At 39.1% G+C, this 18,026-nt stretch overlaps 1 protein-coding gene across 18 annotated transcripts in view; it reads left to right on the top strand.

The window, feature by feature from the left end:
- Positions 1–13,203: 13,203 nt before the first annotated feature.
- The window catches only part of kmt2d (lysine (K)-specific methyltransferase 2D), a 247,467-nt gene continuing 242,644 nt past the window's right edge, over positions 13,204–18,026 (top strand). For 16 of the 18 annotated variants that reach the window (XM_072566973.1, XM_072566979.1, XM_072566978.1 and 13 more), the window contains exon 1: positions 13,204–13,401. The gene's annotated coding sequence lies outside the window, so the exon portion shown is untranslated. Of the gene's footprint in view, positions 13,402–13,605; positions 13,770–18,026 lie in introns of those variants that run through there. The other 2 variants (XM_072566972.1, XM_072566975.1) reach the window with 2 other exon arrangements.

Below are 18,026 nucleotides of genomic sequence, written 5' to 3'. Positions count from 1 at the left end.
TTTGCCTCCAGAGTATTTTTTTGAAAATAATTAATGTATGGATAAGTGAACTATCCAATGTTAAGCATTTTAGGACTGCATCTAAAGTACTTCCATGGTCCTAGTGGACTATGTAAACGTACCCACCCAAATACTGCCATAATTTCAGTATATAACGAATAAAATAGTTCTCCAAACTAATTTTTTGGGTTCTCCCCATGGCTTTTGCTTTGATTGAGTAGGAAAGAGGAACAAGAACTTGTGGGTAATGAAAAAATGAGAGAGAAGTAACGACATCTGCGTTAAGATAGGTTTTGTGATACTTCCCTTTATTAGTTAAGGCACTGAAGAAGACTTTTTCCCATCTGCTGCCTGACCTGCTGTGCTTTTCCAGCACCACTCTAATCTTGACATTTGGCCTATTGAGTCTGCTCTTCCGTTCGATGCAATCATGGCTGATCTGATAGTACTCAACTTCACCTTCCTGCCTTTTTCCCCCATAATCCTTGACTCCCTGACTGATTACAAATCTGTCTATCTCAGCCTTGAATACACTTTTTGTAGCATTTGAGAGTCATGCAATTTTATAGTACATAAAGAGGCCCTTTTGGCCTATTTTGTCCATGGCAGTCATCAAGTACCTATTTACTCTCATTCCATTTCCTAGAACTTGATGCATAGCCTTGAATGTTGTGCATTTCAAGTGTTCATTAAAATACTTCTCAAAAATTTTTATGGTTCCTACCTCTACCACCCTTCCCAGACAATGAGTTTCAGATACCCACCATCCTTTAGGCGGGAAAAAGTCTTCTTCAGTGCCTTAACTAATAAAGGGAAGTATCACAAATCCTGTCTTAACATCTTAATCACCTGTCCTTATGTTTTCAAGGATCTATGGACCTGAACACCAAGGTCCCTCTGATTCTCTGTTCTTCCCAGGATCCTACCATCCATTGCTTACTCCCTTGCCTTTTTAGTCCTCCCAAAATGCATCACCACCTACCTGTGTTACATCACAAGGTAAACCCCCTGCTTAATTTAAACATCTAACACAAAAGATTTATCCCGTGCAGTAGTCTGTGAAAATTCAAGAGGCCAAGAACTAGTTAAAGTAACAACTTTATTTCTTAAAGTAAACAGAGAATAATTTAACTAACCACTATTTACAACTCCATCCTCTAACCTATCTTTCACTTTTCCTTCTATAATACGAGTCCGATAAAACCCCTGATTAAGACTTAACAAAATTTCAAAACCAGCCAGCTGTCCCGAATCATCTCTTTATATCTTCCTCTGTCGTCTTCTTGGGGATTTCTGTTTCACAGCTCACTGATCGATTAAAGGTACCTTTAAAGATATTTTTCAGGCTGTCTGTACATGCTGGTGGCTTGGCAGTTCTCCCTCAACTGTTCAATTTTTCCCGGTCTTATAGCCCAAAACATCGGATTGTTTCATTTGGGTTTTAATATTGTCAATATACTAAATTCAAACTTGATTGGAGATTGGTATTTTGGGGTATAATTTAAACTGGCTGAATTTTAATTTGTTTTGTCATCTCCAGGCAACTCGGCTAATCCAGCTGTTCGACCAAATGTTACATTGTTACTTTATTCAGAACACTTGGTGCTGTATCAGGTAGTTCTGTTGGTTTTTAACTCTCAAAGGTACAGTACACCTATTGTTCTCTCCATCTAATTAGCCTGTCTATATTGTCCTGTAGTTTAAGGCTTCCTTCTCATGATTTACCACACCACCCCAATTCTGTCTTTTGGAGTTTTTCCAAATGTTTCCCTACCACTGATATTAGACTTACTGACTTGTAGTCCTCTGGTTTATCCTTACTACTCTTCTTGAATAATGGTACTACATTAGTTGTCCTTCAGTCCTCTGGCACATCTCCTGTGGCCAGAGACCATTTTTGGAAATGAACATCATCAGGACCCCTGCAATTCCATCCCTTACCTCCCATAGCAGCCTGGGATACATCTCAGGGATTTAAAAATATTTTAAGCCTACTAATACCTCCTACCTGCTGATGAAGGGCTTTTGTCCGAAACATTGATTTTACTGCTCCTCAGATGCTGCCTGAACTGCTGTGCTCTTCCAGCACCACTAATCCAGAATCTGGTTTCCAGCATCTGCAGTCATTGTTTTTACCTATACCTCCTCTCTGTTGTAATTTTGTTCAAGTATGTCACAGTCCTCCTCCCTGATTTCAATACATGCATCATCCACAGTGAATACAAAAATGACCCATCCTCGACAGACAATCTGTGGTAAAGAATTCCTCAGATTCACTCCTCTGAGAGAAGAAATTCATCTGCATCTCTGTTTTAATTGGGTTTCCACTTTCTCTACAGGTGGGAGGTAATTGTGATAGATCAGTGGGGAGGGTGAAGTGGATAGGTGGGAAGGAAGACAGACAATTCAAGAGGGCGGTGCCGGTTTGGATCTGGGATGAGGTGGGAGGAAGAGAGATCTGGAAACTGGTAAAGTTATGGTTGAGTGCCATGTGGTTGTAGCGTCCCCAAGGTGGAAGATGAGGCATTCTTCCTCTAGTTGACAGGTGGCTTTGATTTGGCGGTGGAGGAGGCTCAGGACTTGCATGTCCTTGGGGGAATGTGAGGGGGAGTTGAAGTGGTCGGCCACAGGGCAGTGGGGTTGTTTGGTGCAGGTGGACCAGAGCCCTCCACATCCCTGATGAAGGGCTTATGCTGAAACATTGACTGTCCTGCTCCTCGGATGCTGCCTGACCTGCTGTGGTTTTCCAGCACCACACTTTTTGAATCTGACTCTCCAGCATCCACAGTCTTCTCCTTTTGAAATAAACACCAACTTTCCATTTGTCTTTCCTATTATTCACTGAATTTGGGTGCTTCTTTTTTGTGACTAATGCATGAGGAGTGCCAAATTCTTCTGTCCCGTAGCTTTCTGCAGTCTTTCTCCATTTTGATAATATTCAGCTCCTCTATTCATTCTCCCGAAGTGCATAACCTCACGTTTTCCTAGATTAGATTCCATCTACCAAGTTATTGCCCAATCATGTAAACTGTCTATATCCCTCTGTAGACCCTGTCATCCTCACCCTCTGCTTTCCCACCTATTTTTGTCATCTATAAACCTGGCTACAGTACATGTATTTCCTCATCCATGCCATTAATATGTTGTAAATAATTGTGGTCCCAACACCCCACAAATTATAGGCAATGGAATCTCTAAACTGCATGGCTGTGCACTTGCTTGGAGGATCTGTGCACCAATCAGTGTGCAGACACAGTGATTTGGACTTTTGGAAGCTGCTGCCATACACGGACTGGAGATCTAAGCAGCAGCAGGAAAATTTGGAGGAAACCTAGATTACAGATTGCCGTTCTGAAAAGGTCCCCTCTATACCAAAACATTCTCCTATTAATTAGCCAGTCCTCTCTCTCTGCTAATATATTAGCTTAGGCACCATATGCTCTTGGTGGAAGTGGGTACTACAGATGCTGGAGATCAGAGTCAAGATTAGAGTGGTTCTGGAAAAGCACAGCAGGTCAGGCAGCATCCGAGAGCAGGAAAATCGATGTTTCGGGCAAAAACCCTCCATCATTCCAGATGCTGCCTGATCTGTGCTTTTCCAGCACCACTCGCCATATGTTCTTGTCTTATTAAGTAACCTAACCTGTAGTACCTTTTTTTATTAAACATGTTTTGAAAATCTAAATAGAGTACATCTGTTGGTTCCCTTTTTAAACCTAATCTGCTTTTTTACCTCCCTAAAGAATTCTAATAAATTTGTCAGGCATGACTTTACGTTCATGAAACCATACTCCCCCTTCTTGATTGTATTATGTATTTTGTAATAGCAGAGCATTTATTCCTTTCTAACAGATTCTAGCATTTTCCCAATGACCGATGTTAAGCTAGCTTGCCTCTCATTGTTTGTTTCTTTTTGTCTTCTTCCCTTTTTGAATAAAAATGTCACATTGGCAGTTTCCCAATCCTCTCTGACTCATCCAGAATGTAAGGATGCTTGGAAGATTGCTGCCAGTGCATTCGCTGTCTTTGTAGCTACTTTCTTTAATATTCCAATTATTTACCTGTTCCTCATCTATCTTCCTGGTGTATAAGGCATAAAATTATTCTATAATGGATTTAAATGTTTAGCCAAATGGATTTGATGGAAGCACAGAAAAACGTTTTGTTTTGAAACTTGAGATTTGTGTGGATGTGATATAATGCATACATTTCATGAAGGCACAATCCCTGTTCTGAGTTAGTGGATCTCAGAGGTGGTGTCTATAAGGAAACTACTTTGGTATGTATAAAAAGAATTTGTCAAATGTAGCGTGCAGTTGTGATGCCCATTGTTGAATATGTTTCTACACTCTTATTTGAGGATCCATGAATTATGGCTATTTCGGTGAATTGTTGAATGATGTCCGTAGAACTCCAAATTGCGTATATGCCTTCAGGAAGGGAGAAAAGCTGGGGTAGGGTGGAGAATGTTGCATGGTAGCTTTTTAAATGTTTTCAATTTGGCAACTTGGGTTAAATGTGGCACTGAGACTGCCATACTTCTTTGGTATTCTATGTTAAGAGATGTTGTAGTGCAGTGAAATGTGGAAGTTTCTAGGCTTGGTGGCATTGGAACACTATGTAAATATTTAGTTAAAAATCACATAACACCAGGTTATAGTCCAACAGGTTTAATTGGAAGCACTAGCTTTCAGAACGCTGCTCCTTCAGAGGTGGTTGTGGGATAAAGGAGCAGCGCTCTGAAAGCTAGTGCTTCCAATTAAACCTGTTGGACTATAACCTGCTGTTGTGATTTTTAACTTTGTACAACCCAGTCCAATACCGGCATCTCCAAATCATACATACGTATTGTGTGTGTTAGTAAATATTGTTTTTCTCTTTTTCTTTACTATCCACTTTACGGTTGAATTATGTTTGCTGTTGGTGAGGGAACTACCTTTCGGGAATCTTAATGTGGTATCAGCAAACCATTTGACTAATGTTCAGTGCTAGGGAGTGTTGAATTTGGGTGTATAGTATTGGTTTGTGCCGAGTAGTTGGTGGTCTTTTGAAGATATGCGATGTTCTCTGCTCCTAATCATTTGTCCTAGTTTTGCACGATCTGTGCACCTGAATTTATAGAAGCCTTCTTACCTTCCCTGCTCCCTCATACCATCACCTTCTTTGGCCTTGATTCAGTTGGTCTGAGTCAAATTGCCATGGGTTCAAACTCACTTCTGAGATTAGAGAATGCCACCTAGGCTAATTTTCCAGTATTGAAGGATTGCAAATTGCCTGAGATAATGTCTTTCAAAAGAGATGATGTTTCAACTAAATTGTTAAACAGGTTTAGTTAATGTAAAAGATTGGATCACACTGCTCAGGTTCTCATTGTGTCCAAGCCTATGATCATTCATCAGCGGATGCAACTAAAAACAGATTATCTAATAATTTATATCCTTGCTGTTTATTAGGCCTTGGTGCTATTTGCCAGCCTTATCTTGTCTGGTCTACATGAAACTCCCAGACACTCAGCAGTGTGGATGACTCTTAATAGCCCTCTGAAATTGTTTAGCGAGCCACTCTGATCAAGGGCAATTAGGGATAGGCAACAAATGCTGCCTTGCCAGAGATGTCCACATCCCATAAAAGAATAAGGGAAAATGAATTACAAATGTAACTACATTTTAATATATCTCATTCATTGTAAAGCACCTTGGCCCATCCTTGGATAGTGAAATGCTCTATATAAATGCAGGTTCTTTCCCTTTTATTTGATAATTTTGCCATTTGGGTTATATTTCCATTCTCGTCTTATTCAAAGATTTGATATTTTCTCTGCAATATATTTGCCATTTTTCACTTTTTGAATTACACCTGTCTGTTCCCCAGCCTGCTAGTGTCTTATATTTTTGATTTTAGCACTTTAATTTTTTGATGTTACTACATATTTTGCCCAAAGCACACAGGCATATGGATAACAAAGGTCCAAACACATTCTGAACACATTTTTACCAATATGAGAATCATCCAGTATTGTGGTTAAATGGTCAGCTGACACTAATGTTTTGTGGTTAGTGTCAATGAAGTATTCTGCCCTGGCATCTGGATACTGTGCATCACAGCTGAATTGTACAGTGCTCTCACTTTCATATGTATGCTTTCAGCAGGGATTGCTACATAACTGTCGAAAGCAAAACTTTGGATATATTTGCCCTCCTCTTCTCTTTGTTTCTGTTATTGCTTTTTAAAAAAATCCACACAACCCCAACAAAAACAGGGCCTTTCTTTGTGTCTGACACTGAATGAACCATGTAAGATGGTTGACAGTTCCTTTATATGTTATACCACACTAATTTAACTAAATTGGTAGTGGGTCATTGTTAGCAATTTGAAATGGTATTTGAAATATTGCTCAACTGTATAATTCAGTTTTAAAAATATTTTACTTGTGTCTTAGAATTTGTGTCCTCTTTATTGCCTGTAATCTCTGACATTTTCTAACAGGTGTGTCTTTTCATCCCCTTGATGTATCCCAATTAAATAATTTTAACAGCAAACTTTTGAGCATATTCAAAATAAATTCTCACACACTTGCCCCAAGTTTAACACATGTGTTCTCACATGCACACTCTCAAACAGAAAGGTTGGTTTACAGGTAAAGGTAATACAGTTATGGTTAACTCAGTCTCTGGTTTAAGAGCTCCAGTCTCCTGCAAGGCAGGCTTATAGTTTGTTTTTGGGTGGTTTCAATGCCTTCGGTGAGGTTTTTGGAAAGGGAAGTGTTCTTATTAGGCTGTGAGGTTTCCTGAAGTTGAATTTCCAGAAGGTTGATTCTTAACTTGAAGTTGGAATAGGTTGGCTTCACCACAACTGTGACTAGTTTTAGATTTCAGATTTAAACCCGATACATTCAACATTAAAGAGAAATAGTGATTGTTTTTTTTCTTCCTCAATTGGGTAGTCATCATTACCTTGGCATGTTCTACAATATCCAGACCAGGAAGGTCCCATATTCCATGTTGAAACGTCGACTTCTCCACCTCCTGATGCTGCCTGGCTTGCTGTGTTCTTCCAGCCTCTTGCTTGTCTACTTTGGATTACAGCATCTCCAGTTTTTTTTTGTCTCTGATCTCTGTTGTTGGCAAATCTTGTCCAAAGTATGTGAACAGTATTTTTGATGAGTGCAGGCATATTGAGACCAGGGAGGAAAAATAATCACCTTGTGTTTTTGCCCCAGATTGCTATCAAGTGACACCTGCTGGAACTTACAGATGTGTTGATGACATCTGAAGATTATGATGCTTTGCAGTGAAGAGTGACTGCCTTCAGTCAGTAAGATAAGCTGTTTGAGGGCTGCTGGAAGCACAAGTCTGTTGCTCTACTAACTGCACTACCCAGGCTCCCATGTGGAAACATATCCTAATCTGAAGCAAATGATATCAGAAGATCAGGGTGGGTGGTGACAATAAGACCGAAATAAAATGGCCATTGTGGTCAAAGGGGGAGAAAGCCAAATGGAAATGCTGATTAGGTACAATGTTTGTTTTCCTAATATGGAATGGATACTCTCTTTTCACCAAAGAATTTAGGTTTGGATCCTGGACTGGGCATGGGAAAAATCCCAGCAATGTTGTGAAAGTGTGGTAAGGTCCTAGAGTGTTGCTGAACAAAGAAACCTTGGAGTGCAAGTTCACAGCTCCTTGAAAATGGAGTAACAGGTAGATAGGATAGCGAAGAAGGCATTTGGTATGCTTTCCTTTAATCGGTCAAAGTATTGAGTACAGGAGTTGGGAGGTCATGTTGTGGCTGTACAGGACATTGGTTAGGCCACTGTTGGAATATTGCGTGCAATTCTGGTCTCCTTTCTATTGGAAAGATGTTCTGAAACTTGAAAGGGTTCAGAAAAGATTTACAAGGATGTTGGGTCGGGTGCTGGCAGGTGGTACTAGATTGTGTTGGGATACCTGGTTGGCATGGACAAGTTGGACTGAAGGGTCTGTTTCCATGCTGTACATCTCTGACTCTAAGCGGTTCTTGGAATAAAAGCCGTACTTAGTGCAGTGTGTTGGAAAGATGAAATGTATGTAGAAGTGTTTTTTTAGAAAATGGGCAGGAGATGAAATATAGTAATAAAAGATGTGAATTTTGAAGTTAAAAATCATTTTTGTGTAAAAGATGTACAAGGATGTTGCCAGGGTTGGAGGGCTTGAGCTATAGGGAGAGGCTGAATAGGCTGGGGCTGTTTTCCCTGGAGCGTCTGCGGCTGAGGGGTGACCTTATAAAATCATGAGGGTCATGGATAGGGTAAATAGATATGGTATTTACCCTGGGGTGAGGGAGTCCAGAACTACAGGGCATAGGTTTAGGGTGAGAGGGGAAAGATTTTAAAAGGGACCGAAAGGGCAACTTTTTCACACAGAGGGTGGTGCATGTATGGAATGAGCTGCCAGAGGAAGTGGTGGAGGCTGGTACAATTACAACATTTAAAAGGCATCTGAATGGGTTAGGAGAAAGGTGAGGACTGCAGATGCTGGAGATCATGGTCAAGAGTGTGGTGCTGCAAAAGCACAGCAGGTTAGGCAGCATCTGAGGAGCAGAAGAATTTACATTTCTGGCATAAGCCTTCCTGATGAAGGGCTTATGCCCGGAATGTCAATTCTCCTGCTCCTTTGGATACTGCCTGACCTGCTGTGCTTTTCTGGCACCACACACACTCATCTGAACGGGTACATGAGTAGAAAGGGGTTTAGAGGGATATGGGCCAAATGCTGGGAAATGAGACTAGATTGATTTTAGGATATCTGGTCGGCATGGATGAGTTAGACTGAAGGGTCTGTTTCCGTGCTGTACATCTCTATGACTCTGTACAGACCTCTAATAAAATTGGCTCAAACTAAGTAGTTATAACTATTTAAATCAATCTGTTCAGACATGTTTATGACACCTCTGGAGCATGTAGGACTTGTACCCAGACCTTTTGAACCCAAGGTAATCATCATACCACAAGAGACTTAGTGTTTCATATTGTTGCTGGATTGTCCTGAGTGCAATTCTCTATTTGCACTTCCTAGTGGAGATTGTGGTGTGTCCATTAGAGGGCAACATAAAAGAATTTTTACCAACTTAAATGCTGTCTTTATTAAAACAGAATTTAAAGGGTTAGTGTCGGTACAAAAATACAAGGCTGGTCATAAAATCCAAATGCAAACATATTTTAAACAGCCGTACCTCTTGAATTATGCTTTGAATTGTCATGACAGCTACTTTTGAAACCCAGGTAAAGTTGAATCTGTTCTAGTTTTGATTTAGAGATGCCAGTGTTGGACTGGGGTGTACAAGGTTAAAAATCACACAACACCAGGTTATAGTCGAACAGGTTTATTTGGAAGCACTAGCTTTCGGAGCGCTGCTCCTTCATCAGGTGGTCGTGGAGAATAAGATTGTAAGACATGGAAATATTAGCAAATTTTGCGAATATTTCCATGTCTTACAACCTTCTTCTCCACAACCGCCTGATGAAGGAACAATGCTCCAAAAGCTAGTACTTCCAAATAAACCTGTTGGACTATAACCTGTTGTGATTTTTTTTTTTAACCTAGTTTTGTTTGGCATTGTTAACATGTACTTATCATTGCTCATCATTTTAATGTAGGTCCCCTGAAATTGATTCTAAAGCTGTTGATCTGTCATGAACTATTGGTAATAAATAGCCATAATTTGACTGCATATTGTATTTCTCTCCTGTTCTGTTTCTGCCATTTTTTAAATTCCAGTCCCTTTTTCTGAAGTTTGACTCGATGTTTGTAGAAACTAAGATGCTACAAGTGTGTGTGTGTGTCACTGAAATCTCATACAATGGAAAACTTTTAGTATTGCTGTGATAATACCAAGAGAATATTTCACCAAAACAGCTGCTTTATTGGTTTTAGTATAATACTAAATTTAAGGCAATTACGGGCTCTTCATTATTTAAATAGAAGTTTTAGAAATTGATTTGGAATTTGTAGAATGAAGTGAAAGTGTGTCATTCTGCCCACCCATTTGTTTTATTGGAAAAATACTGCTTTAAGTCAAATTGGAGTCAAAAAGGAAAATGGAAGATGGAATACAATATTAACAATTTTTAAAGAGAATTGATATCCACTATATTTTTATTTGAATACAAATAAATGATTTCTCATTTGTGGATTTGAAGAAATAGCTCTGTAGTTCACTGATACATCTATGTAAATATACTATGGGTTGGCATACACTCATCCTGAATACAGTATTGCATCCTGAAGAAATGAAGAGCAATTTGGAATTCTTCCTTCAATTCAAGCTTTTAGTTCATGAAGCTACTTTAAATGGAGTTGAGAGCTGCGTCAGTGCGCCTGGGTGGTTGACTGATTTCGAAAGGCTGGCGGTTGGGAAGACCATTTTTTAATCCCAGTTTTCCTGCCATAGCTTGGTGTAGCAAATATATAAAATAATTTTAGAAGTGGCACTTTATTTTACCAGCATGCTAGTTTTGTTATAATATAAAACACTGTTTAAGGTATTTGTCCAAACAGTCCGCCTTGGTGGATCGGAACTATTCCACATGTAACAGAAGGTCTTTCTCTAGTTCGTGTGCAAGATCCAGAACTGAGCTGTGAGAGATGGGTTGTGGCCAAAAGGACAAACGGTTGCACAGAGAGAAAGCTCCAGCTTATACCAATCTATTGCAGAATATCTTGGAGTGAGGAGGTCTGCCACATAGTGGGCACACCTCTTAAATTTGGTTATCATTTGAGACTTGAGCATCTTAACAGTAAGCCTGGTCTGTGGCACTACAAATTGAAATTGAGATCATGATTTACCTTTTATCAGTTCTTCCACCATCCTGATTTTGTCTACATCTTGAAGAGGTTCTGTGACTTGGATAGGTATTTTCTGGGAGCCATGTGTGAAAATAGGTACATGTGTAACCAAGATTTGGTGCTTACATCAGTGGGTTTGCAAAAAGTGGGTGGTAACTGAAAATTCTACTCTTTCAACTGGTAGAACCAATCAATGAGGTAGAAAGTGTATTCAGCCTGTGGTTAGGAAGGTAGCATTACATTCAATGTTTTTATGGTGCGTAGTGCAGTTTGAGCTTCTCATCTGCTGTCTACTTTTTAGTTCTCTCGTTCTCCTAGATGGGATTTGGTTCCAGGGCAAAGTTGGTGGAAATGAGAGGTACAGAATTATCACTGTATTACAATTCTTCCTCCAAACAGCCAAGGAAGTGAATGCTTTAGATAGACTGGTATGGTGGGCCTAATTAAACAAAAAAATAGTAATTTGCTGGTGCCTGGGCACTTTGGTTTCCCAAATCCAGGAAAGCAGTGAAATTGAGCTACACTAGATCACTCCAGGAGGAGAGTTAGAAAAGGTTCTAGGCTATTAGTCACCTCACTTTTATGGAGAGCATATGCTTACTGTAATCATATCAGACAGATATTCTTAATTGATGCAGTGTGAGTTGGAAGCTCTTAAATAGAATAATGGTTTTCTGCATTTAATGGTCATTTGACTGTCTGGAAAGTATTGTGAAGCACTGAATTACATTTGAATGTTGATACCTTTTTTTTTCAAGCTTCAGAAACAGGAAAATTTATAGTTAGGGTTTTTGTTTACAACCAGTATATTGTGATGCTGTTGGAAATGGTGTGGACAGTTATATCAACTTATCCAGCTTCAGGGACTATGCTTCAGGTCAGATGTCAAAGTCATGGAAAGGCAAAATCCATAAACAGATGTGCAAGGCCTTCACGAGAAGAATATGAAGAGTGCTGCTTATGGTCTTCACAATTCAAGATTTTAGTAACTAAACAATATTTAATTCTCCTAGTTAATGCATTTATAAAGGATGTTATTTTAATATTGTGGGGACAAAGCAAAATAACCATTTTATGGTGCAGATCCTTAGAAGATGGAATACTGTATATATCACAAATAGTAGTGAAGATGTGGAGGTGCCAGTGTTGGATTGGGATGGACAAAGTTAAAAATCATCATATAACACCAGGTTTCTAGTCCAATAGGTTTATATTTTTTTACTTCCACACTACTGCCTAACTGCAGTAATGCTTCTATTTTCCCCAGCACCCATGGTGTGTGTGCAAGTGTGAGACACAGTGAAAGTCAACAGGTGTACAAATCTTTATTCAATTTCCACCACCAGGAAGAACAGAACCACCAGGGTGGCCAGTGACAAGCAGTACCCTTCTCAGAGGGCAAGGATGCGAGATCAATCCAATAGGTTTATTTAGAAGTACAAGCTTTTGGGGTATTGCTCCTTTGTTAGGTAGCGACCTGATGAAGGAGCAGCACTCTGAAAGCTTGTACTCCCAAATAAATCTGTTGGTGCGTGATTTTGAACGAATAGTAGTGGTAGTGAAATGGGATTGATAGTTTTTTCTTACAATGTATGCCTACTTTTGTTTTAAGGGTACGGGAAAAAAGGACTACTGCGTTCTTTAAGAGGGTTAGTACTGGCCTAATTTACCAAACTGCTTCCTTGCGTGTCGTAAAATTATATCAAACAAGATTAACACTCTGGCCAAAGTGCAGGAAAACGGTAGGTACTTGTGGAACCGTTTTAAGTACCACCGAGACACCAACTTCAAGAGATTAGCAAAGGAGAAAATGCGAAAGGGACAGGTGCAGGAGGACAGTTTATAATAGTTTGATACTCTGTATGTACGCCTTTTTATAACTACAAATGCAATTCCTGCCATCTCTTCCCCGCCCCGCCCTCCTTTGTTGATGGCTCTGATAAAATGTAGCTGCAAGCAAACATCAGATTACAGTCTGATAGCAAAACATGGAATCGTCCAGCACATTCCACACTTGGGGGAGGAGTCATGTTTTAACAATATCTTTCACCAAAAATGCTTTTTGCTCCTGTCTTTCTTTAGTAAGTAACATGAACCATTACAAGTAAACCCAAACTCCAGATTTTCTATCTCTAAACCCATGTTCCGACTGAAACGGGAAATTTTAAACTCTGCGGATTACTACACGTTCAAACGCTGCTGCGAATCGCAGCCTGCTCTCCGCCCAAAAACAATATCTCTCCGCCAAGCCGATATTTATTTATTTTTAAAATCTCAAATTAATGTTCAAAAATAGAATATGAACAGAATAGCCAAAGGTGCTCAACATTTGCAACTTCGAATCAAACCCCGGAAGAAGAAGGCAGTCGTGTGCGAGGGATTATTTTCCTTTCTCAGGGTTTCCAAGATGGCCGTTCGCTTCAAGTATTTCTGTTTCCCGACAGGGATTTTATAGATTTTTAAAAAAATAATAAAATTACTTTAGAAATTAAGCCCCCACTCCTCAGAGAAAAAAATCACGACGATTCCCAATAAACTCACCAAATTATAAAGTGGAGCAAGCGACGATGGAATGAAAGTGAGTGAATTTACAGTTAACTGCATAGAAGCTTTATTTTAAATTGTTTCTTTAAAAAGGTGCAAAGAAGGAAGTGAATCAAAAAGTTTAAGTTATTAGTGTTATCGAGGTTTAAATAAAAGCACAGAAAAATATTGGACGGAGTAAAAACTCTAGTGTATGTAAGATGTGTGCAAATAAATCATTTTGTCTTCCGGCTCGGAACCGGTTGGGAGCTGGCCTGTTGTCAGGGGCTATCAGATAATCCGTTAATTTAAAATTTATAAACCCATCTCTAGGAGTTAGCTGTTTTAGCAGACATGATGGAAAACATACTCGACCGTTTTTGGGGTGCGATTCAGCTCTTGAAATATTAGTTCCTTTTAGAGGTGAGTGTGCGCTCGGGGGATTGAGTTCCTTGTGCAAATCATGGTGGACTGGGACATAAAGGGGGAAATTATTAGACTTAAACACACCTTGTTTGTTCTTTAGATTAGAAAACGCCGAGCTTTATCGTTTAAATCCTGTCTGAGTAGATATCTCAATATTATTTGCCCCCGCCCTTTTGCATGCTTTGCGGTTGGCTTCAATGGGACGGTTGTTTTTAAAAAATTAAAAATCCAGTTGTCGCATCGCGATACCAAAAATGTGGGTGAATATTTGGGTCATTCTTCCGCAAGTTAAGGGACTTTTATTCCCACTCTCTTTGCTGTATTTGATACGTCTTCAACCATGTTTTAGAATCTTCATGGGCAAGTTAATGTATAAAACAATAGTTAATAGACTATGATGCCTTGACATTAATATGAGTCAGTTTTAAAAAAACTAAACTATTAACATTATCGCTTTGGTAAAATATCTGGATGATGAGACTAGGTTTTGACAAGTGTATTTAATAGCATTTGAATTAAATCCGGCCGAAAAGCTTAAACTCTTTAAAATATTTGATTTTTTTTTGAAAAGTCCCAATTTTTTGCGCAGCACGATCAGATTTTGAAAAGTGGATTACTATGGCACTTGCATTCTGAGTATGTTTGCCTCGTATCTAATGTAAATAATTCCTTGCCATACCGCGGGTTTATTGCGAAGATTTGATCTGCTTTGGGCGACCTTACGTTGGCGGAGAAAGAAAAATAACTGGTAAATCGGTTGAAAGGTTGTGATTTGTGAAAGTCCTGAAAGTTTGTAGTTGAGTATTTTGTTTGCAAGTCGGAAGTGGGGGTGGGGGTGTGTCTTCTTGGCCCTGGTCTTAGAGGCGCTACGTGGTTCACAACTGGAGGCGAACAAAAGGTTCGCTTGAGCACTGTAATTGAAGCCTTTCGGATAATCATGAAAAATGTCGTTTTAAACTGTTTATTTCAGAAGATTTCATTTCACACGATTCCAGAATCACAATCGAGTAAGCCCAGAGGCTCAGTACATCTATTTTCGTCCAAAACTAGGAACTGTATTTGAATAAAAGAGCTAGGTTTATTAAATCACTAACGGGCTCAATTTAATTAAAACATACACAGCCCCATTCCCTGACCTACATAAACCGGGGGATTGTATAGAAAATCACTTCATTTAACAGTCTTAAAACAAAGTGAATCCCTGTGAGATTTTACTTTTATTAGATTCTGGATTGTAGACACATACCTAACTGCTTTTAAGAAATTAATGGTCAAGACCATTTTTAAATTTAGAAATATCAAGCTTATGAGACTGGAGAGCTAATAATATGAAAGCATTTGCATTTATGAGAATTTCTTATTTTATTGAAGTCCAACATTTTGAAAAAAAGTACATATACTAATACCACTAACCTATTGTTTAAATCACTCTCAGATAAAGTAGTTTAATTGAATATGCTGTGACAAATGGACTTGCAAGAAAATCAACACCAAAAGTATGATGTGAAGAACCCTGTTGTAGGTTTAAGGTATAGAAATGTGTTATCTATTAACTCCATTCAATAGCTTAAAATTGCTATTGGTTTCTGACTCCCTCTCCCCTATCTTGAAATATGATATATGACAGAAAGTATTCTAACTTTAAATTGAATTTCTCCTGGTGTTACCAGCACTGTGCAAGTGCAGCTTGCTGCCTGCTGCATAACGCTAAGAAAAATACAAAATGTATTTTCAATAGCATTTAATTGTGTGTGGATAATGAATGGTATGAAATTAGAAGCTGTCACCCTGATTAACAGAAGTTATGCTATTGTTCATAAACAACTTTGAGGTGTACTTTTGGGCTTTGTTAACTTTGAATTGTACTCTAGTAATTCACAATATTATTTAGGTGCTTTTATATCAGCACTTGTGGTTGCAGATCTTGAGAGAGTAGATGTCATTTTGCTGGCTCCCTGCATTTGCATTCATACAGTGGACTTTCTATTCTCAAATGTAGAATCATGGACCCATATATTTGGGGGCGGATAATTTTTTTCTGGATAAGGGAGCTGGTGCATATATCTCCAATGTTAAAAGCATCTCATTAATCTGGTGGGACAAATGTCAATGTGTTAAGAACCCTGAGATAAAGACTTATTTTTTAACATCATAAACATTTTACATATTGTAAGTGTGTGCTTTCTCTTTTTTTTAAATGTTACCTGAGGAGCATCTTGAGTCATGCCCTCCCCTTCCCTGTCCAGAGAAAGTTCTCTCCTTTCTAGAATATATAAATTTATACTAGAATATAGTTTTGTCAGTAACAACAGCCCTTGTGTTACCTTGCCTAAATGACTTGTCTTTATGTGCATCCAAGTACTGCAGACTATTTGATTATGGCTGAGCTGAATACTATTCTTATCTGATATTCAGTGGCCCTTTGGAGTGCTTCTAGTGTAATCATGGATGAAAACTGAAATCATAGATGAGGGAACCTAGGACCCTTTCTATTCTAGATTACTTAGCGCTGCGATGCTTGTTGCACTTATCCCATTGTCTGAGAGTCGTAGAGACGAACAGCATGGAAACAGACCCTTTGTTCCAAATTGTCCATGCTGACCAGATATCCTAAATTAATTGAGCCCCATTTGCCAGCGTCCTGGCCCATATCCTTCCTATTCATATACCCATCCCGATGCCTTTTTAAATGTTGTAATTGTACCACTTCCTGTAGCAGTTCATTTCGTACACACACCACCTTCTGCGTGACAAAGTAGCCCTTGGGTCCCTTTTAAATCTTTCCCCTCTCACCTTAAACCTATGCCATCTAGTTTTGGACTCACCCACCCTGGGGAAAAAAAAGTCCTTGTCTGTTCACACTATGCATGCCTTTCATGATTTTATAAATCTCTAAAGGGTCACTCCTTGGCCTCTGCTCAGGGGTAAATAGCCCCAACCTATTCAGCCTCTCCTAATAGCTCAAGCCCTCCAACTCTGGTAACATCTTTGTAAATCTTTGTGAAACTTGAAAGGGTTCAGAAATGTATTTACAAGGAAGACCAGAACTGGAATTCAGCATTCCAAAAGTGGCCTAACCCCAATGTCTTACACAGCTGCAACATGATCTCCCAGTGCACTGACCAATACAGGCAAGTGTACCAAACACCATCTTCACTAATCTGTCTACCTGGGACTTCACTTTCAAGGAACTATGAACCTGCATTCTTTGTTCAGCAATACTCCACTGGACCTAACCATTAAGTAACCATTAAACAAAAAAAATGAAATTGCTGGATTCTAGCTTTCACTGCTTTCAAAATTTATTTCAAGTTTTTTTCTACTCCTTTTTCTTCCCATCTCTTTATTACTTAAGTTATTGCTTTTGTGCTGAGCTATGAGTGCTGATGACCCTCTGCTGTGTAAGCCAAGGAACTTTTTATTCGTAATGTTATTATTGGTGGACTAGTCTATGTCAAAAAACACCATAATTGAACAAGATTTTGTCCTTGTCCATTGTCCCCACACACAGATTTCATGTAATCATTACTATTTTGCTATCTCAATCAAGAATGTGATTTATTTTTCTCTTTTCTCCATGCTACATGTGCTGAGGCCAATTTGTAGTTATGTGCTTAACGGAGTTAATCAGAAACTAGGTTTTAAACATGGAATGTTCTTGATTTATATGGTTCACCTAACTACAAGCTCACTCGTGGGAGCCTTTCATTGGTTAATTGCTACAGATACACGTAGATTGCAATTTTAAAATGTTAATGTTTTTAAAATATTATTGTCAAAGGCTTGCAATTTGGAACTTCCGTTAAAGTGATCAGCCTGAGGCTATCATCGATGATAGCGGACAATAGAATGAAAATAATCTTGACCCATTCCTTTTAGCTCGGTTGCTACAGGCAGTGCATAACTAGGTATACAGGGTAGAGTGATTCCAGGTGGTCAAATGCTTCCAAACCTTATCCTTGTGATGTTATCCTTTATGGCCTTTTCCTATTTTGTTTTCTGTTACCTATTCCAGCCTGACAACCCTCAGAACTCTGCATATTACACTTCATGTGCCATGCATTTGCCCACTCACTGAACTTGTGCAAATCATACTGAAGCATCTCTGCATCTTCCTTACAGTTCATCCTCCCACCCAGTTCTGTGTTGTCTGCAAACTGGGAAATATTACATGGGCGCTTGTATTTTGACTGGATGACCATTTTTTTGTGGATGTTAGTAGGCTACTAGATTACAGGAGATGTTTGAGCTAAG

Source organism: Chiloscyllium punctatum, chromosome X, assembly GCF_047496795.1.
Source record: "Chiloscyllium punctatum isolate Juve2018m chromosome X, sChiPun1.3, whole genome shotgun sequence".
NCBI lineage: Eukaryota > Metazoa > Chordata > Chondrichthyes > Orectolobiformes > Hemiscylliidae > Chiloscyllium > Chiloscyllium punctatum.
This window is presented reverse-complemented; position numbering and strand designations above follow the sequence as displayed.